We start from the raw sequence: 26,114 nt of genomic DNA, 5'->3' as shown, positions 1-26,114 counted from the left end.
TTTTGGAAGTGGTTTGCCATTGCCTCCTTCCTAGGGCTGAGAGAGAGTGACTGGCCCAAGGTCATCCAGCTGGCTTCGTGCCTAAGACAGGACTAAAACTCACAGTCTCCTGGTTTCTAGCCTGGCACTTTAACCACTACACCAAACTGGCTCTCATATCATCTTGATAAATACTTGTACATTGTTAACTCTTAACATTAACATTTATATTGATGTCACCACCAGGAGACTGAGAGTTCTAGTCCGCCTTAGGCATAAAAGCCGGCTGGGAGACCTTGGGCCAGTCCCTCCCTCTCAGCCCAAGAGCCAATCAGGCATAGTAGGAGAGTTCTAGTCCCGCCTTAGGCATGAAAGCCACCTGAATGACCTTGGGCAATCACTCTCTCTCAGCCCAAGAGCCAATCAGGCATAGTAGGAGAGTTCTAGTCCCGCCTTAGACATGAAAGCTGGCTGGGTGACCTTGGGCCAGTCCCTTCCTCTCAGCCCAAGAGCCAATCAGGCGTGGTATGAGAGTTCTAGTCCTGCCTTAGGCACGAAAGCGGGCTGGGAGACCTTGGGCCAGTCCTTCTCTCAGCCCAACTTACCTCACAGGGTTGTTGTTGTTGTGGGCAAAATAGGAGGAGGAAGGAGTATTAGGTATGTTTGCTTCCTTGAGTTATTTATAAAAATAAGAAAGGTGGGATGGAAAATAAAAAATAGAGTAAATAAATGCACATGATCTTGTGAAAAGAAAGAAAAATGAAAGAAATTCCAGTTTCTGAATTGCAGTGATAAACTGGAGGTTCCATCACTGTCATAGAATACCATATTGAGAACACAATACTTTCTATATTAGGGGCTAAAGTTTAATATTGCCGCTCGCCTCATGCAGTTGCACTGTCAATTTGACCTGAACCATAGCATTCCGCCCTCAAAGTCCTTTCTTCAGATCGCATTACGTGGGGAAGACATATTTTGATGGGACGCCTCGGTGCCGGACATGCAGAGACAAGCAATCCTGTTGCTGACAAATTATAGACCCTCATTATAAACTTTGAACATGGTAGTTTGGACCATGGAGCCAAGAGTGTAAAGGCAAGGGCCACTAGTGAGGTTGTGCAAGCAGAAGCGTAGGAAAAACAGTTGCACTTAGCTGTGTTTTTTAGCATTTCTTTCGGTTGTGGAATATACCCGGAATTCCTTTAACTTGGTTCATCCGCTGCCCTGGTGCAGGAACTTGTTTGCACGTGAGAAAATAATTTGAAGGGCATCTCTGCTTCCCAAGTTTTTGGTTTTTAACTAACTCTAGTCTTCCTCTTTCTGCCCTTGGAAAAATCATTTTTTAAATAAAGGTACTACCTACTCCCCTTTAATTACCTTCCTCTTACATACATATTCCAGTGTGCTTGCTCCAAATGTAGTTTGCAATTTGCAAAGATATTGTCTGGTGGTACATCTGTCTCTACACACACACACACACACGCACACACACTTACGTGTATGTTCAAAACTCTTGTTAGGCTCAAATATGTTTAAATATGATAGACAAATCTTTATATGTGCTTAATAATTCCAAAGTTATGTTTCCCAGCTGTGGCTACTGGTTAACAGAGCTTCTGCATTTAATGACAGTTTGCTCTGTTAAATGAACATTAATCTCATCATTCATGACTCTCTCTGTGATCAATAGTATTGTTGAAGTGTCACTTAATAAACCAGATAAAAACTTGAAGCTGTTTTCCACACTGAATAACGTGCATTAATCATGCATTTTTTTTTGCAAGAAAAGATTATTTTAGGGCAGACGTATCATATGTTCCAGTTAAATGTGGCTGTTAAAGTTTTAGGCTGGCTCTCAGTGGTGCCACCATTTGCGTTCTGCATTAGAAGGTTCTTAAGAACAGCATCTCTCTGGCTTTGAAAGATGACGCCTGTAGCTGCGTTTGCAAGAACAGCTCATTTTCGTTTTGCATTGTAGAAAAGCTGCAGGTATGAGCTTCATAGGAACAGAGCCTCATCTTGAATTTTCAGCTCACCAATCTAAGAATTCATATAAAAATCAGTGCAGGATTTTTTTTTAAAAAACCAGGATATAGGAGTCATGGAGATGAAAGTCTGGTTTGGAATACAGATTGTCTGATGCAATTCTATTTGTCTAAAACAGAATCTCTGTCACTGTGCCTTTGTGAGAACTCTGCCCAGTTTTTCCTCCCAAAGGAGGTTGTAAATCTAGCCTAGGCAATTTACAGTATGTTGTTCTAACTAAATTTCCAATTGCCGTGTAATTTATTGTTGCTTATTCTGTCCAGCAGAATGGATTTGGTGAGTTGGCTAAGAATAAGATGGTGAACTAGGTCTTTTTCTGTTCAGGTTTCACTCACCTTGGCCTCTAACTGATTAGATGCTGTGGGGGCAGAAACTCTGACCTAGAGTAGGTGGCTGTGAAGTCTGCTTTCATGGCATGTACAAAAAGTTTTGAATGCTCCAGAAAGTATTATGGAAGGTAAATAAATCCCCTCTCCTGTTTGCAGGCATTTCAGTTGCTTTTCTTTTCTTTTCTTTTCTTTTTTCTTTTCTTTTTTTCTTTTCTTTTCTTTTCTTTTCTTTTCTTTTCCTTTCCTTTCCTTTCCTTTCCTTTCCTTTCCTTTCCTTTCCTTTCCTTTCCTTTCCTTTCCTTTCCTTTCTTTTCTTTTACTACAAACTGCAAATTCCTGAAACCTACACAGGAGTAGACGGGGATTAATATAGAACAAAATACTGGTAACTTTATCTCAGCAGTTCAGCGTCTACTAATTGGTAGGAGTAACCAAAGTTTGAAAGAAGATGGTTAGCTTTTTATTAGTATCAGAAGGGGGTGAAAGAGATGGAATGCACCCGCTTTTAAGTGTTCTATTCCTGAAACAAAATCCCGGAGTTTCATGAGTTTGAATAAAATGTAGCTGTTTCACGTCCTATCCTGTTCTGGATGACTTGATTGGAATGATGCCTTGCTCCTTGCTGGTGTTTTTTTAAAAGGGAATTTCCATCTTGGTCAATACAGCAACAATAGAGCAGGAAAAGAACGGAGATGGGTGGGTGATCTGAGCAGGGCTGTGCTGGGAAACAGGCGTAGATCTCTTCTGGTTTGGATAGTTCTGTAGTGGGTGAGAGATTCAGAGAGAAGCAGTGTTGAAGCTAAGAAATATATAGCACATCCAGTGCAAAGAAGACTCTGTTGGCTTGGCTTGGAAGGTTGATGTCTACTCCTGACAGCTAGGTCCCCCTCCCTTCTTCTTCCTTGTCACATGACCCAGAATGAGGCCTATGCAGCCCATCCCACACTTCTCAGTGCGCACATGAAGGTCCAACACAATAGGAAAGCATAGATGTGGCATGCCTATATGCAGTAAGCTATGTTGAAGAAAACACAGATGCTTCCTATGGCCACAGCTGGTAAAGGGGTTGAGAATAATTCAAGAAGCATGCTTCCCTATTCCCCCCCCACCCCATTTTTGGGAGGAAGGGGACTAGCACAAACATCTCAATGCAGTGTTTGGAAACTTGGCATAGCAATGAATAGAATATTCCAGCTGTGAGGTAATAGCCGAATGCTAACTGAATAATCGAAATACTTACTCATCTTACGTGTTGAGTCCAATACCTTAGTATACAAAAGCAGGGCTTTTTGTTTAGATGTATTTTCATTTTTTAAAAAAAATCATCCCATGCACCATTTTTAAAATGGTGTTTGTAAATTGGCTGGCTGGTAGCAGTCAACATAGCTCTTGTGGGATCCGAGTAAAAAACCAATGGACAAGGAACCCAAATTTAGTAAATTTGAACAGCTGAAACCTTGGGGGATTTCTTCTGATGGGATATGGAGTGCTGGAGCTGTTTTGGATTTAGTTTCATTGCAAAGCAACCACCTTCGAACATTCCAGGGTAACATTCTGGGTGGGATGCTTCATTACAGGCTTGACAGAAAACATGTTTTCAGTCATATGTCTTAATTACTGTTGATGTTTTTACATGCTTGATTTTTTTTTTAAAAAAGTAGACACTGTATTTAAAAACTAATTGAAAACAATCTCATCCATTCTTTATGAAAGTATGTGTATATGGAAAATCTGATAGTAGGGTCACTTTGTTCACAGAGCAAGGCCTGGACTTTATCTTGCTGTGGTGTTGATGCTAGATAGTCAGGAAAATAGGATACCCATGAAAAAGTGTCTATGTGCACGCCCATGCTGGCTGAGACCTTTGGGAGATGTACTCCTGGCCTCTTGGGAGGCCAGCCGCTTAGAGGATATAAGGATAGAGCCAGAACTGCCTTCTGAAAAATTGTTCAAATATCCTTTTTTTATTCTTTCAGGTATGTAGTTTTGCAGATGGCAAGGAAAGAGGAAAGCAGAGGTGAACGTTACTAAGGGAGCTTGCAGTAAATGGAGGCACGGGATGGATTAAGAAGAAGAATGTTACCATGGACAGCTCCTTACTGGCTTTCCCGTTCTGCTTTTGTTTTTGCTTCTGTCCACCTCCCCACCTCTTGCTTCTTAGGGCAAGAGCCGATGTGCCCCACATTTCATTGGCAGCACAGTTAGGGTGGGGTTTGCAAAGAGCAAGGGCTGCCCTTGATTGTCAAAAAGATCCTGGGGATCAGACCATTTTTACCACCACCACCACCCCGGATGGGAATTAATGCTTCCAGCCAAAGCTAAGCATGCCAGCTCTCTCTGGGCTGCACATCAGTGTTTCTTATTGCTGCCTCCTTTTTGCTTCCTTCCACCCTCACTTCGTTTCCCTTCCTTTGACTGGAAAGCAATCCAGTTGAGTAAGCTTGCAGTTTGCAGCTACATTAAGGGCACAGTCCCCTTGCATTGGACAAGCCCTGTTTAAATGGGAGGAATTGGTATTTACAGAGAGCAAGCTGTCTCAGCCTATTTTCCTGTGTTTCTCTGCACATAATTCCCCGGACTGAGGCAGGCCAACTATGCAGTTGAGTTGGCCAGGCTAAATGAGACAGTTCTCAAAAGCTGAGCAAGCAGTTAAGTTATTTCAGAAGTTCCCATGATGTAGGGAGGGCAGGAAAGCAGTTTATACGATTCAGCATTGGCCAGTATGATGCCCTCCAAGCATGCTGGAGCTGTAGCTCCTTTCCCTCTCAGACAAATGGCAGCTCTGGCTATGGATAATGGACATTTACTACGCTAGAAGGTGCCAGGTTGAAGGGTGGTTTGGTCCAATGGCCTCATTGGATGCACTGATTTGTTTCGTAATACGTGATAACCAGTCCAGGGAAGGACCTGCTTCACTCACTCCACTCATTTGTGACATCATCTTCAGGGCTTTTCTGTTGAACAGGAACTATCAGAATTCAGTTTCTTGCCATGCAGGCAACTGAAGGCATATTTGGCTTAAGAAAAACGATCCATGTAGGAGTTGTTTGGAAGAAGAAGAGTAGATGTGCAGTATGAAACATGGGAAAGATTGGGCTAAGGAATTTTGAGGCCAAGAGGGTTCAGAGGAGAGGATTTCTATTTCAGGTATTGGACACACACAGCCACCTGCATCTTTCTCACTCGCCTTGTGGCAAAGGTGGACGGGGTCCAGCCAAGAAGCTGCTTATCTCTTGTTTCTGGATTTTTCCAAACATACTTCGCCACCAGGAAAATTTCTCTGTCCTTCAGCTTATCAGTGTGGGAATATTATGCAGGGAGCGTTCTCTCTTTGCATTTTCCCCAATTCTCTTTAGTCAGTAGTTTTGTAAACCAAAGGCTCGACCCTTCTTCTTACCCACATATAGACCCTCATTTTCTTTGCTGACAGCCTGAGTGATATTTTAATTTTTTTGCCCCTTAGAAAACTTCAGTCTCTTATCCAGTAGATAAATGAGTCAGCCCTCAGGAAATGCTGCCGCCAGAGTGTTTCCGTTTCAAGCACAATAAATGCAGAAGCTAATAAATGTCCTCTCCCATCAGGAGGAGGCGTATAATGAGTAAATGATGGGAAAAGGGATTCGGGAAACAAATGATCAATCCAATCTAAGACGACAAACCATTCCTTAATAACTTGGTCTTTGGCTGAGTTGGAGTCTCTTCTCTAGCCGTGGGGAACTGCTGAGGGAAGGCCTGGAAAGAAGGCCGTGAATCTTTGGCAGCTGATGCATTTTGTAGGTTTCCATTCTCATTCAGTGAGCAGCTTGCTGTGAACTGGAGAAAACCTGTCTAACTACGTCTTTGCCCTTTTGCCATCCATGCAAGAAGTTGGGTGGCTCCAAATGAAATCCCCAGACTCCCTCTGGGGGAATTAGCAGGGAAAGTGCATGAACAACTATGATATCCAGAAGGACCAAAAAAAAAAAAAAAAAGTTAAACCTAAATATTGGTAGTTCTCACTTAATGACCATTCATTTAGTAACCATCTGGAATTACGACGGTGCTGGAAAAATACCTGAGTTATGACTGTTCCTCACATGACCATCGCGGTGTCCCCTGCAATCATGTGATTGAGATTCGGGTGCTTGGCAAATGTGCATTTGCAATGGTTGCAATGTCCCCTGGTCATGTGATAGCCATTTTCAACCTCCCCAGCTGGCTTCTGATAAGTAAAATCAATAGGGAACCCTGTGATTCACTGATCGACCGCATGGTTCACTTAATGACTGCTGCAAAAATGGTCATAAAATCGGGTCCAGATTCACTTAGCAACCGTATTACTTAGTGACCTAAATCCTCGTCCCAATTATGGTGGTTAAGCGAGAACTACCTATATCCATTATTATTGAAAGGGATTTTCTCCTGCTCTGTAATCCTGGGCTATTGGATGTAGTCACACCCCAAATCATAAACATCAGCAGAAGTGATGGATAGCAAAATGTGGTTGAATTTTGACTCTGAAGAAGGAGAAAAGTGCAAGAGCTCTGAAGGATGGTAACAGGTGGCACAGCTAAGGGCAGAATCAGCAGGGTGTCTCTAGAAAGGTGAGTGGGAAGGAATCAGAGCAAAGAACGAAGTTGAAGAACGGAGAAGCCGGGTCTTCTAGCAGCAGCTTGGTCCTCAGAAAAGTTGCGGAGATGGAAAGCAGAAACCGACCCTGCAGACAGGCAAAGCGGTGCGCGTGCAGGCTGTCCCATACGCAGAGCCGTTGGGTTTGAGTGACCTGTGGGAGCTGAAACATGCCTTTTGCACTAGGTATGGATGAAAATATTATTCTAGACGAGTATTTCCAGAGGCGATAAGAGTGGGATAAAGACCAAGGTTAAGGTTAGGGGAGGGAGGGAGGTGATGGTGGAAATGCGGCTTCAGAGCTGCGGCTGATGTAAGAGGCAATGTGGACCAGCCCTGCTGTAGTTGCCCTGTAAAATCACTCTGGGATTCCTGCTGGGCTTGTTTTTGCTAAAACCCAGGGCAACAAAAATGTTCTGGGTTTTGTTTCTGCCAAACCATGGCTGAGCACTCAATCATTGGTTCCCAGATCATATGTCAGCTGGGCTGTGGCAAACACTATTTTGCTTGGAAAAGGCCCTTCTTATCCCCTCCCTTGTAACCCCTAACTGATTTGGTGGCACATGGAGCAAAGGACTAGAGTTCCATTTTCTCCAAGGTGGACAGCCTGGTGACCTCTCTGAAATCCTGCAGTTCCATGACCTTCATGCCACAATGTGAACACAATAGTCACCTTCAGCTAGGGATACAGACTATGTGTGGCAAGGGAGAAGTCCTGTTTCGTTCCCTGCAGTGCGCGTGTTCGTCTCTTGCTCCGAATGGTCCTCTGAGTTTCCAGAGAAGATTTTGAAGGGGAAGGGGATTCTTAAAGAATCATTTGCTCTGTTGTTGGAAGCTCTTCTGTCAGTAGACAACAAGTTCATCAAACTGGAGTCCTTGGTGCTCTCTGAGCCTGGTGGTTTTCTTGCATACATTTCATTGCCCAACTAGGCAACATCTTCAGCGCTAGCTGGAGATCCTAGCACTGAAGATGTTGCCTAGCCTGGCAATGAAATGTTTGCAAGAAAACCACCAAGCTCAGAGAGCACCAAGGACTCCACAGTTCAGCCCTGAGCTACAGAGACCCTTTTCAATTGGTAAGTTCATCAAACTGCAGGAAGGCAAGCAGACCATAGCACTCTTAATTTCTACTAATAATTAGCATAAGAATCAACATGAGTAGAGTACATTTTCTATGTTCAGCGTACCCAACTTCAATCATGACTTTGGGGCAGTGGAAGGGAGCAGTGTCCCAGATGTAATGGCATCACACAAATAATTCATGTTATTTGTGAATGACGACATGATGTGGTATTGTGGCTTGTGCTGGGTGTCTGTTACTGTAATGGGAGTTGTAAGAACCATATAAGGTAGGTAGTGTATAATCAAGATTAGAGTAATGGACCTCCTAGGATGACAATTCAGACAGGTAGCTGTTACACAAGCTACTTCCCTCTCTGATGACACAAGTTTTGACAGCTCCATGGACATCTTCATTACTCATCCACCATCAAAATAGAAATGGGGGGGGGGCAGTTGGAGGCAGGATATATCTCTGGAGACCAGGTGTTCCAAACCTTATGGCAGCCACCAAGAAGGATCACTGTTGGGCCCTCAGCTGCTTCACTTCATATAGGATAAAGACCCTCAGCTTCCCTTCCCAGGATGTATTCACTGATGGGTCAAGACCAGCTAGGAGAGAGAGTTCTACAAGTATCTGGAAGGTGGGCCATGTAGGACTCTGCAAATAGGGACCAGCACTGCGAATCAGACTTGGAAGCAAATCGGAAGCCAGTGCAGTAACCAAAGCATGGTGGTTTCTGCTAAACCTGCTACGCCCTGTTAGCAGCCAGGTTTCTGCATTTTTGACCAACTGTGTCTTCAAAGGCAGCCCGTGTGAGATTGCGTTGCAGTAGTCGAGCCATGAGGTGATGAAGGCATAAATAACAGTTTTCAGGACTTCCTAGTCCCAAAGGCTCTCAATTGGTACAACAGCCAAATCTGGGGAAAAGATTTAGGGTAGATGACACTGTTTAACTTGGTCTTTTTCTTGCTTTATTCCTCTTCCTCTGAATTACATGTTTCTTGATTCTTAATGCCCACTTCAGATAAGGTTATCTACATAGGAGAAATAACCTTTCTGCAATATTATTTGTGGGGAGTTTTCTATAATTATAAGAGGGCTGCAACCTGGATTGGGGAGCAGGAGGCAGGAACAAATGCAATGGAGCATTTGTTTTTGTAGTCCGGGCAGAGGTGGATAATGCAGCTGAAGCTCTCCTTGGCTGTGTTAAAATGTGCCCCAGGGAGTCAAGTCATGGTGCATATCGAGTGTTCTGGCTGAGAACTATTATACCTGAACGCTTGTGCTTTTCAATATGCTTCTATTCAGATGCATATTTCCATGCCAGGTCTTTGAAAAGTCCTTTCCTTTGAAATACAGGAAGATAATCATGCCTTTTGAAATGAATAATGCCACCCCACCGAGCCTGAAATCTTGATTTCTGCCCCTCCTGCTAAATACCCGAGCTTAACCCTTTGTTATTGTATACCATATATTCCCACAATGCTACTTCACACAAAGTGAGGCATGCAAACTCTAGTGAAGTGATCTGTTGGTTACTCAAAGATGTTTGGAACCAACAAGGCACTTGGTCCTAACCTTTTCTCCCACTGTGCTGGGATACATCATGGTACACTCGGTGACAGTTGTAGATTTTTTAGTGGGCTACAAATTAGGAAAAATACCCCAACCTTCCTTCTGGCAGTTCTCTTCCTAAAGTGGTCATTTTCTGGAAGTATTGGAAGATGTCCCGATTAACTTGTTGATTTTATACATTCATATAACATGTTTTCACAGTGAAAAGATCTTAAGGTGCTGCATATTTAAATTTCAAAAACACAATGCATCAAAATAATTTAAAGCTAAAATCAAAAACAATTGGTATAAAGGTAGACCAGCACCTTAAAGTACAAGGTAGATATCTATCACCTCTTTCTATTAAACTTTGAGCAAACGACATCTCATGTGGAAGAGAATACAAGGTTGGGTCCAGGCATACCTTCAGTAGAAGATGAGGCCAACATAAGAAAAGGTTCTTTTCCACAGGAACAATGAACTTCCCTTACAGAATTAATGAAAGAAGGGCCTTATCTGCTCATCTTAAGGCATGGCTGGTTTGACACACACTTTCAGTTACTTGGGCATCAAACTACGTAGGTGAGTACCAGCACCTCAGATTGAGCTTAGTGGCAAAATAAGCCAGTTTTTATGGCCAACCTCATGTATAACCTTGTACAATAATCTAACTTGGAAATTATTAGAGTGCAGATACATAAAGTTTAGACGGTCCCTATCTGAGCAGTCCACAGCTGCAGAAGACATGGAAAGTAGGCCACTCAAGCTGAAGAGGCTGTTTGAGAAGAATCCGCAGGCACTGTGCTTCTTCAGGAGGAAGAATACATTTCTGAACCAGTTACTTACCAGTTTCCCAGAACCACCAACCAATAGTACCATCTTGTTAGGATTCAACTTCAGGCTTTTGGCCCTGTTCCTGCCAATACAGAAGATTGTTTTCATCGTACTGATAACTGATCTTTTGCTATTCCTGGTGGATCTCACCCAGCGGGATCATAGAGATATGAAAGAAGCTTTGGGAGGAGAGGAGGTGAAGGTAGAACAGTGTTTCTCAACAGTGTTTCTTCCCTAGGCTAGGGAATTCTGGGAGTTGAAGTCCACACATCTCAAAGTTGCCAAGGTTGAGAAACAGTGAGGTAGAAGTTTGTAGGATTTTACAGTTCAAGCTCCAGGGAGACAAACAATAATGCTCCAGGACTAGTTCTTGAAATGTTGGTTGCATTATGAGCGGAATCAGCATATTGGTAGCATTCTAAAAAAAACTCTATCCAGAAGATAGGGAATTCACAGAGTTGTGTTACCTAAATCCCAGCCTAAGTCTAGACGAGTTGCATCTTTGTTTTCATTCAATGACATTTTGTATCCAATTTTCACTTTTCCTTCTCCCACCTCCCTGGAAAAAAAAGTATGCTAGATCAGAGAAGGGTTGAAGCTTGCATTTTTTAAATTCTTCCCATAGTTGTTTGATGAAATCTGCATCTCAAGTACAATGTTGAAAAGCAGTGGGAAATGCTTTGAAGTAAAGGTGCAAAATACTGCATTTCCCTGAGCATTTTCTTTGCTCTTTGATTTGATAAGCTTTTTACTACTTTTCAGTTCAGGTCCTTTCTAGTGGCTCATGAAGTCAGTTTGCTCGTTTGTTTGCGAAATGTATAAACCACCCCCCAATCTGTCACAACTTTGGGTGGCTAAGTTAATGAGGTGTGACCGAATGAAATAAAACAAGCCCAGCTAGAGCAGCGCCATGTATTGTCTGTGCCAGCCTCTGTACACAAGACTCTCCAGGGTTCCTTTCCCTTAAAAAAGTGGCTTATGGTGACAGAATTATAGATCAGATCAAGCTCTTCATTAGCCTCCATTCCTCTTGTATAGTTAAATGGGGGGTTCAATGAGTGTGATTATCTTCTAATTTTCACCTCCACCCTACTTTTCTAGAAGACACTTCAGCTTCTGGGTGCCCCACTTTGAATAGACAATAAGTCACTGTTTCAAGAGGTTTGGTTGGTTTGAGAAGCTTTCTTTGACTTAGATCTCAGATGGGCAGATACCACATAACAGAGATCTTTGAAATTCTGCATTATTGTGGAAAGGTCTACTTTGCAAAGATTCTGTAAATAATGTCTTCTTGGTTCTTTTATTTGTATTTAGGTATTCAGTTTCAATTTTTCTCTGCCATCTCTAGATCCACCCGTTGTATTTGGTGTGTATTCAATGTAATGACATAACCATGGCATTTTAAACACATCGACAAGCTTCCCACAATTGAATCACCCAAACAGGCAGGATTGTAAATCTGTTTATCTAGATTGGTTCTTTCAGCCTAGGTAATTTTATTTCTCCGGGGTTTTCTTGAATGCAAGTCTTCTTGGGAGTGCAGATTGCTCCCTTTTGAATATAATAATCTCATATGTTGCTTTCTACAGTTCAAATTATTATAGAGTTCCATATGTATTAATTTCTCTTGCAAACCACTATACTTGTACCCAGATGACAGAAATAGTTCTGCAAATTCCCCTTCCTGTGAACAGCCCCATATGTAGAGAAATTCCTCACTAAATTCAAATGCACACAAGTTATGGCTGTGAATTTTAGTTAAGAACATTTGATGCCAAACTTAAAGGAAAATGCAGTTGATAATAGGTAGCTGCTATATTGAGGCTGCATTATCTTAAGTTATGCAGGCTGGGGGAATTCTGGGAGTTGAAGTCACCCATCTTAACGTGGTTGACATTGAGAAACACTGATCTAGATGATGGTAGGTACTTGGAAGGTATTATGTTTGGAAATACTTTTCTGTAGGATTTTTTTTAAGGAAAGCTCTCCTTTTTTCCTAAAAAGCCTCACTTCCCCTCACTTTTTTCTTTTGTCTGAATTTGGTTTGCCTTTTTCCTGACAGCAACAGTGCCTCAAGCGGGCTGTACCTATTAGCACCACTGCTGCTGAAGGAGGAGGCATCCAGCTTCAGTCACTCTGTGTCTTCTGCTTCAGAAATCTACTCACAGTCACTCCTTTTATTTTCTCCTCGGCTCTCTCCTTCCGTGATTGTGACTCCATTACATTGGTCTGTCCCAAAAATGTATATAAATCACCTTTGTACCCTGCTATTTTAAGAAAGAATGATAAGCAAGAAACTCTGTTCTTGTTTCCTTGTGAATAAATGAATTGTCTTCATCTGCTGAGGCATGTCCAGTGCTGCAAATCTTTTTTGGTTTAACAATTTGGAAGTTCCATTGCATCTATTCATTTTACCATCCAGAGCAGTGTTTCTCAACCTTGGCAACTTTAAGATGAGTGAACTTCAACTCCCAGAATTCCCCAGCCAGCCATGCTGGCTGGAGAATTCTGGGAGTTGAACTCCACTTATCTTAAAGTTGCCACGGTTGAGAAACACTGCTCTGGAGAGTCCAAGGCTCAGGCAAAATGTTGCCCTTCCTCGGTGTGACAAGCAAAGAATAAGGAACTGTTTCCTTCCTCTTTCAGGAGTAGTGGTGTGCAGGATTCCTTGGGTGATTCCCAGCAAATATAAGGTGTGGCTTTGCTGGTCTTGGTGTTTCCCAGGCCAAGCGGTTGGTGTGGTAGCATTTGGGAAGAAGCCCAGCTCAAGATAGTGGACAGGAGCAGGGGCCCAACTCAAATAGTGGAGCAGCAGATCAATTCCCAACACTGGGTAAACCGGAAGAAGGAATTTGCAAAGCCTTGTGCATGTTTGTTGTTGTGTGGTGATGCGTTGTGACTGTTTTAACTGTCCAGATCAAGGGGTATTGCTTGCAGTAGCTTGGAGGGCAAAGATGCCCCTTACCAGGAGCTGTGCTTCTGAAGCATTATTTTTTTTAGCCCCTCCTGACTTCACTAGAGCTTCAAAAGGACCTCCTAAAATGATAGGATGACTCGCAGTTAAAACTGATTTGCAACAAAATCAGCAGAGAAAACATGAAAGACTTTTTGAGGGAGGAAGCCACATGTGATTTTTGGGATAGACTTTTTAGAAAGCACCGCTGGGAAAGCATGCTGAAGAGCCTGTTAGATCTCACTTGTTTAATAAATGAAATCACCTTCTATGAATTCTTTTGATTCTGAAGCCCCGTTGGCTACCTTGGGTGGTAGTTCTCCATTTCACCTTCTGGTATGAGACCTTTATCTCCAGAAAATTCTGTATGTGGGGCAGGTGCTTTGTCTGTTTCCATTTCCACGTAGTGATGACCTATTACATTCACATTTGGTAGGAGGAGTATGTGCATGTGCGTGTTTATTTATTTATAAATCATATTTCTAGGGCCACTGGACTCCAGAATGGACAGTTACAAATGGGGGGGGGGAGTGGGGTTACCAAGAAAGTTGATAGTTATCCAGAAGGAACATTGAAATCCCTCTTCCTCAATCAAGAGCCTAGGCCTGGCGGATGACCCTTGAGGCTGATTCAAAGGCAGGCATGCTAGGGGCAGTTGAAACCTCTGGGGATGCTGTTCCAGAGGGTGGGTGCTGCCACAGAGGAGGCATGCTTCCTGACCCTGTTCAGTTGATGGGACCCAGAGTTCACCAACTCTGTCTCATCATACAGGGTGGGCAGAAACCATGAGAGACAAATGGTCCCTCATATAACTAGCCCTTCTGCCCTGTAGCCTTTATAGGTGATAACCAGCACCTTGAATTGAACTTGTTTTATTGATAACCAGTGCATTTCCTAGAGCAGGGGTGTTACATATTACATGGGCATAATGAGTCCTGCCCAGAACTGCTTGTGCCACAGCATTCTAAATCAACTGGAGCTTCCGAGTGGTCTTCAGTGGGCAGCTCCATATAAAGCCAAATGCAGTAGTCCACAGACAAGGGGACCATAAGGAAGGTCTCCTGGTTCAGGAATGGGCAACCTGGCAATGGTGGATCTGTGCAAAGGTCTTCCTGGTCACAGTTGCTACTTGTTCCTTGAGCAGGAGCTGAGAGCCTAGGAAGACCCACCCCCTGATTACTCACCAATTATGAATGGAGAAGTGCAGCCCTATTCAGGACCAAAGGTGAGAAGTCCCCCGATCCAGGTGCTCCAAGAAACCACAGCCATTCAGTCTTGTTAAGGTTGAACTTAAGCCTTTTTCTTCCCATCCAGGTCCCAACACTTTAGTCACTGTGATGAGACCTTGACAGCATCAGCAGGGTTGTGATACATAACTAAGTATTATCAGCATAATGATGATACTGACTACAGACTGATGGATGACCTCACTCAGTGGTTTCATGTAGTTATTAAACAGGCAAGAGCACTGAGCCCTGAGGAACCCCAAAAAGTAGGGGCTTTACAGTCAATCTCTCCCCTTACCAACAACAGTGAAACCAGCTTCAGAGAAAGAAGAAGAACCACTGCAACCCCATGCCCCCCACTCCCAATCCTTGCAGTCAGCCCAGAAGGATATCAGTCCCAGATCCTCTCGAGGTGGTTGACTAACACAATACCATCTCAGATCCACATAGTCCAGACCATGGAAAGTAATTATCCCTATCTGCTTTGCCTTGATCAGGCTTCACTTGGACTATTGTGTTCAGTTCTGCACACTCCAATTTAAAAAAGACATTGATAAACTGGAGCAAGTCCAGAGATTGCTACCAAGATGGTGAAAGGAGTGGAAACCAGGTCCTACAAGGAATGGTTAAAAGGCCTAGATATGTTTAGCTTGCAGAAGAGAAGGTTGAGAGGGGACATGATAGCTGTCTTCAAATATCTGAAGGGCCGTCACATGGTAGAGGGTTCGGACTTATTCTCACTTGCTCCAGAGGGTAAGACTAGATCTCATGGGATGAAACTTCCAGGATGTAGATACAGATTAGACACGAAGACCTTGACAGGAAGAGCTGTCAATCCGTGGCATAGGTTACTCATGGAGTAGCTTCTTCCCCTTCACTGGAGGTCTTCAAACAGAGGCTAGATAGTCAGATGTTGTACTGAATCTTGTAGTGTGCAGAGGGTTGTGCTTGATGACCTCCTACAACTCTACAAATCTGAGTCTGCTGTGCCCCAGCCTACAAGGGAGATCTAGTGTTGGGATTCAAGATGGGGCTTGGGATCTGTGGAGAGCATGGTGATCCTTTTCTCATGGTTTTATTTCTCGGTTCATTAAAAATCATTAAAATGATTTGGGGGGAGGGGGAGTTGAAATTGACAAGGAGCCAAAAGTTACTTTTGAATCAGCAGTGCTTTGTGATCTAAAAACCCCACATCTGGACTTTACACACAGAGTATAGAGTTACCCTCTCTGCAACTTTCTGGCTGTGTTGAGGAACCATTTTCAGTGTTCTGAAAAACAGCACAAATGGAAATCTCAGCTTCGCTGGGAGATGAACTGGGTGGGAGAAATCAGTATAAAAGAGAGCAGGGTGATTGATTTGTGAATTCTGAGAAACTGCTTAATACAGCTGAGGGAGTGTGAAAATCATCCTCAGTAGGAAAATGCCATAAACATTATCTGTTTTCTTTTATTAAGAAAAAAAAAATAAAAGAATGGAAGATTAAGAATACCTAGTAACTGAGACATGACCGAAGATGCAGGGAGCTCTCCAGAAGGGATTCTTGAATAAACTAATTTTTATTGCAGAATGTTGGGGATAGGGATGAAATAACTTTGAATTTAAGCTATTTATGTTTTGTTTTGTTTTGTTTTGTTTTTATCCCGCCTTTATTATTTTTATAAATAAGTCAAGGCGGCGAACAGACCTAATACTCCTTCCTCCTCCTATTTTCCCAACAGGGTATTGGTGAACAAAAGAAGTCCAGATAGCCACACAGGTTTTAGAAACCACGTTCTGCATGAGATTGGGTCATAGAACTCATGAATGACAGAGGATTCAATGAGTGTGAGAACATAAGTTTAAATACCTAGCTCATGATCCTGCACTGTATAAGATGGATTTCATTCCCATTTTCCTCTGCTAATGTACATTTTGCTCAGGCTCATCCAACGGCTTACATGATGAAGTTTTAACTTGTTCAATCTCTGTTTTCCTTCCTGTAGATGCAAAGGAGTGCAAGGAATCTCTGTGTACATGTCTGTGCTTATATCTGTATCATCTGGCTAAGATTCCATTTTTTTCTTCCTAGTGTTTTTCCCGCAGGCTCAGGGTCTGCTTTTTCAGATCAACTGAACCTTGATCTGTTGGTTGTGAAAGGAATTAACTGACCGGCTTGTCGCTTGAGCCTGACATCATGAGAGTGACTGGCTCACAGTCACCCAGCTGGCTTTCACGCCTAAGACAGGACTAGAACTCAGTCTCCTGGTTTCTAGCCTGGAGCCTTAACCACTTGGCCAGCCTTTCTCAACCTTTTGACCCTGGAAGAACCCTTGAAATATTTTTCAGGCCTTGGGGAAGCCCTGCATATTCAGGCTTAGATAGAGGCCAGAAGTTACAAAATTATTATATTCATTTCATGGGTAGTCCTCTGTGTGTGTGTGTGTGTGTGTGTGTGTGTGTGTGTGTGTGTAAACAGTGTTCTTAAACTAAAAATGAAGAATGAAATTTACATCTTTAATATGAAGTTGCTCAAATCTGAAGTAATTTTTAAAAATAAATTGTGATCTCCCAGGGAACCCCTAGTGACCTCTTGCGGAACCCTAGGGTCCTACAGAAACCTGGTTGAGAAGCCTTGCACTAGATCAAACTGGGTCTCATCATCTTTTGGCTAAGATAAAGAGGTAGATATCATAGAATCTGCAAACTGTCAAAGAGCTTCTCAGATATCTGGTGGTCTTTAATTTGACCTACCATGGCAAATAAAGATGGATGGATGGATGGATGGATGGATGTTTAAATTAAACAGGGTTCCTAAAAAGCTCATCCACATAGAAGTTAGTGTTATAATTACATTCCCATTATCACCCGTTTCCCATGGAGTTTGGTTCAGTGAGAGGCACCTTGTTAAAGTTACGCAATAGAGAAATGATACACAACAACTTGGTCAAGCATTCTGAATTCAGATGCCTGGCCAGAGATGTCCATTATATTGTGACCTTTCTTCTATGGGGGCAATTCAGTCCGTAGTTTTTGCTTTTTGCCTGTATGCTGGAGAGGCAACTTCCATAGGACGATGCATTCTGTTGATTTTAGAAGTTATGGAAGAAAGTCTTGGAGGATGGGGCATTGGACCCTACTCCACTTTGAAACGGTGTTCATTAATGGAAAAATTCACCCCTCGTGTTGACTTCATCACAGTGGCAAATTAAATACCCCCCATTTTTTTCAGCCGCTTTGAATGTACCGAATCAGCTGGCGTCCTGTGGGAGAGAATTTAGTAGCTGCCTGGCATTGTTATAGATGTGCCATTTCTGCTAATGTGCTCACAGACTGGAGTGCTGGCATTATTCAAGAGGGAACAGTGAAAAGTTCTCGCTTGCCAATTAGGTCTCCAGAGCCTTCTCAAAGCAATGGAAGATGACAAGGGGCCTTTGCTATGCTAAAGAATTGCAAACATTAGTAACTTCATGAGGCTGGATTTTGTAGTATGCAATATTGCCAGTACAGGATGCCAAGGAGGAAAAAGTTGTAAACATAGTTGGCTTTGATTAGACATCCTGTCATCAAAGGATGTTTAAATATCATTGTTTGTCTAACCATGTGCTGAAGATTGAGAACATTGGTATTAACAGAATGTGTTTCAATTACATGCAAATTAGATGGTTGAGTGAATTGCTACAAGGCTTGTGAAATAGGTATATCCTTTGATGAAACATTTTCATTTTCTTTAGCACCTCTAAATATTAGCTAGGCAGTGAATTTTCTAATTGTGAAATGAAGCGTGCATATCTTTTGAGAGGGATAACAGGCATACCCTTAGACTTAGAATGATCCTTTAGTCGTACTTAAAATAGGCTTAGATACAAAACTTTAAATGTGTTGGCCCCTTAGGGGGTTAAGCATGCTTATCAAAATAATGGAAAAGACATGAAGGTTCCCTGTCCCCCCGCCCCATTTTTATTTACTTGTTGGATTTGCTTGATACAGTAGAATGTATAATCTTGAAGGTGGGGCCATTTAATTCTGAATTGTTGGATGAAAGGCCTTCTTAGGCAGAGCTGTAATCCCTTTGAGCACATTAATGCTTGGCCCAGCTTGCTTGTTTTCTTGTCCTATTAAGAAATACAGCTGTTCTATTCCCTAGGGTCTGAAATATATTGACTTCCAGGATTTTGATCTTCCAAGAGACGATCCTCTGTCTCGAAGCAGGGCTAAGAGCTCTTTTACTTTCAACACTCTTCTGTATGCATATTGCCATTCTGGAGAAAATTGCGTATATAGTATCGTGTAGGTTCAGTACTGGCAGAAGAAGGTACACAATCCTAATGAAAATGGGGGATGTATTCCAAACTGAATAAGCAAAAATCATGAAACCTTCTAATGATAAAGGGAAGTTATCATTGGGGATTACATGGATCTTCAAAAGTGGTAATTTTATGGCCAAGAACAACGATCAAGAGCTTCTGGGTATGCCAAAGGACTTTTCATGATCATCACTTTGCACATTGGCAGTGTGACACACCCATGTCCGTGTGCCTTCATAGATATGCGGCTTTTAAGTAGCCATGTTTGCATTAGTCTTTTGTGATGATGTGTAAATATTTTCCTTCAGTGGAACAGGAAGTGGTAGCATGTCAAACATCATGGGAAGAAGGCATCTGATGGCCAAGAAAACAGCATGTAAGCCTTCTAGCATAATGCAGGGTTTCTTAACCTTAGCAACTTTAAGATGTGTGGACTTCAACTCCCAGAATTCCCCAGCCAGCATGGGAATTCTGGTAGTTGAAGTCCACACATCTTAAAGTTGCTAAGGTTGAGAAACTCTGGCATAATGGGACAGGTCTGACTTGAGGAAGACTTTATCTTTGCTTATCACTTCACTTTGGTTGCCTGATGATGAAACTGTAGAGTTTGCAGCGTCCTTCTAACTGAATGGGAGTTTTCATTTCCCACTACGGGTTATACTTGGGACATTTGGTTTTCTTTTCCATCTCTAGGAGTCTTCATGGAGGGAGGGAGTTAAAGTCCAGCCTAAATGGAGGGAGAATATAATTTTCATGAAATGTATATCCCACATATCCAAACTGAAATTTCCATGGCGTAACAGAGATACAATATTTCTCAGGAGTAGACTTGGTTTCAGCAAATCTGATGTTGGGTTTTTGTCTTGCTTGCAGTCTTCCCATGGTCACTAGTTGGACCAATACGGTATGGGCACTTGGTTTGCTGCAACACAGCTCTTCTTATGTTCTTAGAGGCAGAAAAAAGCTGCTAACCTTTGCAAACTACGGTGAGGGATTCTTAAATATTCTTCGGTGGTGAAGATATTTTATCAGATATAGATGACATGTGATCTTTTGTAGAGGGGTGCAAATACCTCAAGGTCAAAATGTTTTAAATGTTTGAACTTCTCCAGCCTGACAGGAGAGATTCTAACATTTTGCAAATCCCAATCATTTCGAACTTTTATTGTTTCCAGATATGTTTTAAGAAAGCGCATTTCTATACACGCACCCCTTTTCCGAGTTTTCATACACGAGTGATGTAACTCACCATATATCTAATGCACTTTGGGGCATTTATCTTTTACATGGAAGGATTCAAGCATGTCCACTGTAAGATTGATTCGTTAGTTATCTTTGGGGTGTAAGAGCTGCTGAAAAATGAAGCTCCTTGGTTCGTTCCAAGCCAGAAGTCAGTGGTGTGTTTTATTACATTACAAGTTTTTAACCATGCTTGGAAAAAGAGATGTCTACTGCCATTTAAATCATGGCACCCCTGAGAAAGCACTTGATTATAAATCAGGACTAGTGTATTGGAACAGGGTGTGCATGAGACAAAGAAGAGAAAAAGTAAATTGAACTTTTTAAAACTGAGGCACGGGAAAGGGAGGAGCGGGTTAGGGCAAGGCTAACAGTGGTTAGCTTGGAAGGCACGCTAATGATAGCTTATGGTTTCCTCATTCCAGAGAGCAAATTTGAGGGTAGCCTAGGGTTTTGAATGATATTCTACTGTAGCCTGTTATCGTTCAGATAGATTCTGGCTGGAAGGTTGCATTAGAGATTTGATGAGAGTTTTGTAGATTTAAGACCCACTAGAGTCTCAAATCTTCTCAAAAAGAGAAAAATTGCAGGATACAGGTAGTCCTCACTTAATGACCACAGCTGAGACCAGAACTTCAGTTGCTAAGCAAAGCAGTCATTAAGCGAATCCAACCTGATTTTACAACCTTTTTGCGGCAACCATTAAATGAATCACCGCAGTCATTAAGTGAACCACATGGTCATTAAGTGAACCACATGGCTCACCATTGATTTTGCTCGCCAGAAGCCAGCTGGGAAAGTCAAAAATGGCCATCATGTGACCATGGGATGCTGCTACAGTCATAAATGCAAACCGGTTGCCAGCACCGAAATCATGATCACATGACTGCAGGGATGCCGCAACAGTCATAAGTGTGAGCACCGGTTGTAAGTTGTTTTTTTCAGCACCATCTTAAGTCTGAACTGTCACGAAATGAATGGTCATTAAGTGAGGACTCCCTGTATCTGGCTGATGTTGAGGGGTGTATCCCCAAGCTCTGCAGAAGGAATACACATTTAATATTCCAATTTTTAGGGTGTTTGTAGTTATTTTGTGCTACTCTCTTTTTTCCCCTTGTTCAATTTGTTTTTGTTGAATCCTCAAGCAGTGTAAGATAAACATGCTGTAACATTGGCTTGGTTTTGTATTTATGAGAGAGAGACCATTGTGAGGTGCTGTTTCAGACAAACTGTCCTCAGCAAAGAAGAGGACCCATGGAGATCTGGGGTGGGACAGCTGACAAGCTGCATAGATAAAAACAGCAATGTGGATCTTAGGTACTTTTTCCTTTAGCTTCTCCTAACTGTATTACCTTTCAAAGCCTACACAACCCACATCCCCTCTAATGGAGGCAACGGCTCGTTCCAAGATCAACTGAGAAGGTTGCTCTGCAGCTGCCCTGGACTCCTCAGGGAGCAATTTTGGGTTGAGGCTTTCCTGTTACCACCCCCAGCTTTTTGGAACAGCCCTCTCTGTAGGTTTAAGGGGCTAAAATCTTTGTTAGCTTGTTAAAAAGCCCTTAAGATATATCTTTTTGAACAGGCATTTATATGGCAATTCATAGTTAGTTTGAATTTTGTGTTTTTATCATTTATTTACTTTTATGCATATATCAAGTTTCTATGGCCACCCATCCCACAAAAAGTGACTCTGGGTAGTGTACAAAAATTAATAAAACAATAAATGTATATTAAAACAGTCATTATTTAAAAATGGAAGAAACCACAAGGCACAAGAGAGCCACCTCAAGATCTCACTGGCTTTACTTTTAGTTTTATTTGTCATTTTGACTGTTGAACTGGCTTTTCTTTGGCAATTCATTGTTAATTTTAATTTTTTTTATTAGATAATCTCCATTTTTAAGGTGGTCAGCCCCATCCTACCCACAGCCATGGCTAAAATATATTTTTGAACAGGCTTTTATATGGGTAGTCCTCACTTAATGACCACAGTAAAGATCACAATTTTGGTTGCTAAGCAAAGTGGTCATTAAGCAAATCTGATCTGATTTTACAACCTTTTTGGGGAGGTTGTTAAGTGAATCACCATGGGCATTAAGCAAACTATGTAGTTGTTAAGTGAATCACACAGTTCCCCATTGATTTTGCTTGCCAGAAGCCAGCCGGGAAGGTAAAAAATGATGATCACGTTACCACACCATGCTGCCACAGTCATAAATGTGAACCAGTTGCCAAGTGCCCAAATCATGATCATGTGACCTTGGGGATGCTACAGTGGTCATAAGTGTGAGCACTGGTTGTAAGTTTTTTTTCAGCACCATCTTTAAGTCTGAACCATCACTAAACAAATGGTTATTAAGTGAGGATTACCTGTATGGCAATTCAATTTTAATTTTTTGTTTTTATTAGTTTTACTTGTCATTTTGACTGTTTTAAACAACTTATTTTATGTTTATTTTTCACTGTAAACCATCAGAAGACTTGGATGGTCAACTAGTGGTTGGTAGGTAGCCGTTAGATAGATAGTCTCCAATTTCAAGGTTGTTGCCCACAAGCCATGGCTAAATTGCAGAGATTTCAAAACTAGCTTTCAGCTCAGTGCATGTGGGATTTTGTGTGTGCACTGTGCCAACAAAAACAGAATGTAAATACTTAGAATTCTTTGCAATTCTGCTCTGTATTTGGAACTCAACCTCCAGTTACTGTTGAGAAACCGAGAAAGCTATATTTTTTCCACTCTGCTGATGTAGGATAGGGTATCACTATCATTCTCCAAGCAGATTCCTTGACCTGAAACTACCATATGTCATAATTTATTATCTTATTAAGGGACAGATTCAATTAACTAGCTGAGAGGAAAGAAGCCATTTTCCCCCCTGCCAGTACATTAGAAGACCAGACATTCATGTAATTTTTAATGGACTATTAAAGTAAATATGGATATTTATATCCAATGTTTATATAGTTCTGGATTTTCTCTTTAAAGAACAGTGTGGTGGTTAAGTGGGGGGGAGGGACTTTGCCCATTGAGAGAGAGGGTGTACATGCACACCCAAGTACACTTCCAAGTGAAAACCATGCCAGTTGAAACTTGGGCCAAGCGGGACCTAAATTGATAAATGACTCCTTTATTCTCTGAAGTCAGATTAAAACTGCTCAACGTGTAGGAGCTGATCATTCAAATGGCAGATCTGAAAAAAAAGGAAAACAAACCAAGCCGGTATGCAAAGAAGATTGCCTTTGTCTCCAAAATGTGCCTTCATGCTTTAAAATGATAAAAAATGGCAATCGATCTTTACAACTGTTGTGTTCATCTTTATTGATCAGGCTGAAGAAAGATAAATCACTCTCCGTATCAGATGATAGCAAATGTTAGCATCGAAGGGGACGGTGGGTTGATAGGAGGGCGATTCATCATCTCAAACGGTGACCTGTCCATATGCGCCTTGTGGTCCCTCTGCTTGTCTAATCACATCCCAATTGATTTTATTTGTATCTGAGGAACCCTGGATGTGACTGTCCTTGCATGCGCACGATTGCTAAGTGCAGAGAGGGGAGCAGCAACTTGAAGATTTTGTTCTCATTTTCTGACTGGTCAACAGTGATTTATTAAAAAATAAACTACCCCACAACACATGCACGTGGAACTTCGCTTCACAAATGAATTTATAAGGCCCAGATTGCAGGAGCCAGTCTGGAGCTCAGAGACTGCCATGTTCTGTTTAATCTTCATGAGCCCTTTTGACTGTAGCATCAGTTCCACAATTTATTATAATTTGTGTAAAAGACATGAGGCCTGAAACACAATTTTATTCTTCTCGGCGTAATGTTTTTTCCAATGATTTTTGCAGATCCCTAGCGAGTATCGGAGTGGTCTTGGACAGCATAAAAGCACAGGCTTAAATGATTAAATATTTGTCCTGTTACTTTTCCAGATGGCATTTCATCTTTGAGATGTCAGTGAAATGCAGTTGAGCACTTCTTAGAACACCTGAAGCAGCATTTCTCGACCATGGCTGGCTGGGGAATTCTGGGAGTTGAAGTCCACACATCTTAAAGCTGCCAAGGTCGAGAAATGCTGACCTAAAGGCAGGGGCCTTTTTTCCCCCCTGTCTTCTAGCCTCTTGGCCATCAAGTTAATAGTGAATTTGATATGATACATAGCAGGAAGATTCTACCTGATGACCCAATCCTCTCTTGAGATCAATTGGGGAAGGTAATATCAAAAGTGAAAGCAAAAAGGCTACCTGTCAAAATGTGTTACCTATATGAAGTGCTTATACCTCTCTCTTGAGGAAGATGGTGTTTCAGGGTGAGGGTGAAAGGGCTCAGGAAGACTTTGGTTGACTATGCTCAATAGACACCTTTTCATATGTAGCTACATTCCTATACATACACATATCCATCACACTCTTCCCTTAGGGTAAGCAGCATTACCCTCAGAGGAGGAAAAAGGAACAGTAAGCCAAAGAATTAAAAAGCTGAAAAGAAAATTAAACAGAACAAAAACTACTTTACGCCATTCACGTCCCGTATCTTCCTATCTTGTAAACCCTTCTTGCTTCCATCCCGTTCATACACCGGTTGAGACATTCATTGCCGTTTGTTCTTTAAATGTCTCACCTGTCTCTTTCTAAAGATCTCATCGCTCCATTCAGCCATGACTTCCTTAGATTTCCCCTTCCATTGACCCATTTACTAGTCCTTCATATATTCTGTGGTTCAATCCAGATCCGTTCTCGTTAAACACCTCACTTTTCTATTCAGACCATGTTCATTCAGCACCCATTAATTCTTGGTGAAACTCTTCTAGGACACGCTTCTCTTAAGTAGCCCATTCCCACTGCATTCAACTGCTTTTATCTTTCTCCTGACTTACCAACTGTCGTTTTCATAACGAAGCAGAAGCACACACTTGTACACAGTCATTTCTAGTTCTTTTGACAAACATTCATTCCTTGCAACAAACTGTTTACTACGCCCTGTCTTTCTACCAGCTTTTGCACGTCTTATTTTTTCCATCCATTTTCCTATTTTTAATTTTCTTTAACATTCTTCCAAGAGTGGTTATATCAGCTTGCTCTAGTTTTTTTTTTGTCAGTTATTTAGCCTGCAATTGTTCACTCCATTTTACCTGGCAAATGCTAATACTTTGGTCTTTGATACATTAGTTTTCAGATCAGATCCATGCTGCTTAAATCATCCAATCTGTCTAATATCCACTGCAAATCATCCACCAACAAAACAGCATTGTCTGAATACAAAACTGTACAATTTACGTCCCCAACCGATAAAGCAACATACCTCTAAAGTCACTGCAAGAATTCCTTGAACATTTTTCCATAAATACATTAACCAAGGAGGACATTGCACATCCCCACCTTTCTCCCTGCTCAATGCAGGAGCACTTGCTAAGCACGACATTCATTCCCATGCATGCTTGCTTTCTCTCGTGTACCACACTTGGCAAGCAACCTGCAACTCCATATTTGCAAAGAATAGTCCGTAATTTGTGTCCATTTCATGATATGCTTTCTCTAAATCAGCAAACAGGCAGTAAACTATCTTACATTCATACATTCCTCAGCAACCTGTTGAACAGCAAAAATCTGGTCTGTGCTTCCCTTGTGTACATAAATCCACACTGCGCTTCCTAAACGTTGTTCATTGTCAACTCTTGCATCCTTTCAGTCAGAATTCTTCCCAACATTTCCCTAGAGACACTTCACAAAGTAATCCCCTGTACTTTTTCATTCTTATTTCTGTTTCCTTTGTATGCCAATGTTCAGGCCTAGTTGAGGCCTTCCTATACCCGTTAAACAAATTGTACAACTATGCTGCTTTTACCCAAAATAGTGTCTTGACCGACTTACACAGAAGTCACTTGAGTGCTGTGAGCATTACTGAAGTTTGCCTGAGCTGCTCTGTTTGTCTGGTTGCCAAGGCCTGAGGCATTGTGATGTCCTGAAGGTTCAGCTGGAGAACTCAGCTGAAGCT

General features: G+C 41.9%; 1 protein-coding gene across 2 annotated transcripts in view; it reads left to right on the top strand.

The window, feature by feature from the left end:
- Positions 1 to 26,114, top strand: part of CHCHD3 (coiled-coil-helix-coiled-coil-helix domain containing 3) — a 282,436-nt gene that overhangs the window by 151,498 nt on the left and 104,824 nt on the right. The gene's annotated exons all lie outside the window — the stretch shown is intronic.

The sequence above is a fragment of the Candoia aspera genome, chromosome 7 (genome assembly GCF_035149785.1).
Source record: "Candoia aspera isolate rCanAsp1 chromosome 7, rCanAsp1.hap2, whole genome shotgun sequence".
NCBI classification, from domain to species: Eukaryota; Metazoa; Chordata; class Lepidosauria; order Squamata; family Boidae; genus Candoia; species Candoia aspera.
The sequence above is the reverse complement of the archived record's forward strand: the minus strand, read 5'-3'. Positions and strand labels throughout refer to the sequence as shown.